Genomic DNA, 3,170 nt, shown 5'->3' with positions numbered 1-3,170 from the left:
GCCCCAAACCTTAAATACAGCCTTCCAGACTTCCGTCCTTGTTGGTATGATAGTTCACAATGTAACTCTTCTGGGACAGATGATAGTTGAAGAAAATAAAATACAGACATTACAGAGGGATTGTTAAACCTGCTGTTACCTGCACAAGAGATATACAGATCCATGCCAAAATAGATATGTGAATTTGCAATTCTCTGACTCAGTTTCCACATTACTCATGAGCATTTCGTAGCAGTCAGACAGTGTCCAATCAGCTTTCAGCTTTCCTCCCCCATCCACAACCCCATTTCTTCCATTTAGGCTTCTTTTCCAGATCATCATATTTTTCACTCTTCTGAAAAGCTCCATTTGCATTTCTGACTCCTCCCACTCTGGCCCACTGGCCGTGTCTACATGAGTGGTGGACTGCACAGTTGTTACTGCGCTGTCATTTAGTACTTGCATAACCAAGTACTACATGACTGTGCAGTAACCATCATTACTGCGCATAACGTCCCTGCATGTTTTTTTCCTAACCCCTTGGTTCTCGGTTTATCCTTTTTATTTTTCCCTGTTCTTCCATTCTTCCCTGTTTTCCAAACAGAAATTATTTTATTTAGGTTTTAGCCACTTCACTATTCCACCAGGGAAAGTCTTATTCAAGATGATCCTTGCACTTCCCTTTCAAAGACTTACATGCAGACACCAATTATTCTGTCTGTCTCACAACACGTACAAAGCAAGAATACAGTAATGACATCATAGTAAAGGGCATAAACACACAGAGAGCGGATAACTTCAAACAGAATGTACAGCCAGGTCACATTTCCTCTTGTTGTTATACTAAAAAGGCGGTAGAACTGCTTAGTATAAGGTGGAACCAAAATCAAGTAAATCCAGCTGGCCAGCTGGTGTGGCTAGCTGATAATTTTAACAGTGACTTTGCTAGTAGCTGGTGGGGAGCAAGTACTTTGAGGTGTTATTTATTTATAAGAGGTGCATTATGTGTGTGGTTGACCACTGTGTGAGGAAGGGGAAATGCAGTGTTTGGACAGTCCTCTGTACATACACAGATCTTAGCCGTTTGATGGGGCCCTAGATTTAGCAATAGCGTCAAAAAGCACATATATGAGGACAGTAAGTCACAGGGAAACATATTAAATCCTCTGGCATTTTCATAAAAACATAGAAAACAACAGTAAAAAAGGACATTGAGTGATCACCTAGTCTATCCCCCTGCAACAAAGCAGAATCAATTCTACCTAAATCCAGGGGGTCAGACACATTTGCCTCTCCTCCCCACTCTGGGCTGCATCTGAACTGTGGGGCTCTTTGCAGGACCTGCCTCTGGTTGCTGGGCCAGTGATGGCAGCTTTAGTTGTTGCAGGGGCCTCAGCTGCTGTGTCGGCTCAGGGAGTGCTTGGACAGGGCTTAACACAACTGTTGCTTGTCCTGCCACTGTTAAAATATGTCCCCAGTGTGGTTCCATACCCTGGAGTCCAGCAATAGACCCCAACCCTGAATTCCCAACTCCTCCAGGAATTCCAGGAACCAGATGCTGCTGTTCTGTGAATCTGCAAACCAGATTTGGCCTGAAAGCCATATGCCTGACATCCAGAAATCACCCTTTTATGGCACATATTTGCCTAAGCTGCTGCTGGTCTTGAAAACCTCCAGTGATTTAGCTTTCACAACGTCCCTAATTAATCTATTTTATGTTTAACTACCCTCACCACTAGGAAGCTTTTCCTAATGTCTAACTTAAATCTTCCTTATTTCAGTTTTACCACATTACTTCTTATCCAATTCCCAGAGGACATAGAAAGCACTTTATAACCTTCCTCTTTGCAGCAACCTTTTGCATATTTGAAGCCTGTTATCATGTCTTCCTTCAGCCTTCTATCTATAGAGCAAGCAAAATTCTTTCATATTTTCTACAAGCTGATCATTTTTATTCTCCTCTGATCTCTCTTCCATTAGTCCACAACTTTGTTGAAGTTCAGCACCCAAAATTAGACACAGCTGTCCAGTCAACAGTTTACCAGTGCTAAGTAGGGTGCAGATTACTTCATGTGTACTGGCATGTTTTGCAACAATATATCATTACAAACCCACCACGAATCACCACTTTACTGTTTACTCCTTTTCTGAAGAACTGCTACGTAACTAGATGTTCCCCATTTTGTAGTTGCACCATTGATTACTCCCACATAAATGTAGTACTTTGCACGTATCCTTACTGAATTCCATCCTGGGCTTTTGTTCAATTATTTTGAATACTGTCAGTTCTGATCCTGTCCTTCAAAACCCTTGCAATCCCTCCCAGGTTGTTAACTAAATATGTCCCACCTAGTGGGACTTTACTCGTGACTGGGTAGTAGGAATAGAGGGCTATAGGTTGTACAGGACAGATAGAGAAGGGAAAAAAGGAGGTGGTCAAAGAACTCTCTATGTCAAAGAACAGTACACAGCTTCCCTAATCAAAATGGGATCAGAGGATGGACAAGCAGAGACTCTGTGGGTTAGGATTCAAGAGGGTCAGGGGAAAAGGGACCTGGTGGCGGGGGTCTACTACAGGCCTCCGCACCAGGAGGATGAGCTAGATGGGGAATTTTCCAGGCAGCTCTCTGAGGCTGTGCAGTCTAGAGACATGGTAGTCATAGGGGACCTTAACTACCCAGACATATGCTGCGAGGAACAGTCATCTAGATCTAACTGCTCACACAGGTTCTTAACCTGCATTCAGGACCTCCATCCAACACAGGAGGTAAGGAGTCCCATTGGGACATCGTCTTGCTCAACTTGGTGTTGGCCACAAGGGATGACCTGGTGGGGGACCTGCAGATTCAAGGCAACTTAGGGGACAGCGATCACTAAATGATAAAATTCACTATCCAGAGGAGGGTGGGCACTATACCTGGCAGGATGCAGGTGCCAATCTTTAAAAAGGCTGAATTTAATAGGCTCAGGGGATTGGTTATCAGGGTACTAGGAACCAAGAGCCTAGATGCTTTGGGGGTCCAGGACGGGTGGTTATTCCTTAAGATACCATTCTCTGGGCTCAGAGTGAGACAACCCCATGGCAGAGAAAAGGGGGCAAAGGGTCCAGGAAGCCTCTTTGGCTAACCAAGGTCATCCAGGATACCTTAAGGGGAAAAAAAAGTAGCATACAGGAAGTGGAAGCAGAGGGT

This window comes from Crocodylus porosus, unplaced genomic scaffold (assembly GCF_001723895.1).
Source record: "Crocodylus porosus isolate Cpor-Errol unplaced genomic scaffold, CroPor_comp1, whole genome shotgun sequence".
NCBI lineage: Eukaryota > Metazoa > Chordata > Crocodylia > Crocodylidae > Crocodylus > Crocodylus porosus.
This window is presented reverse-complemented; position numbering follows the sequence as displayed.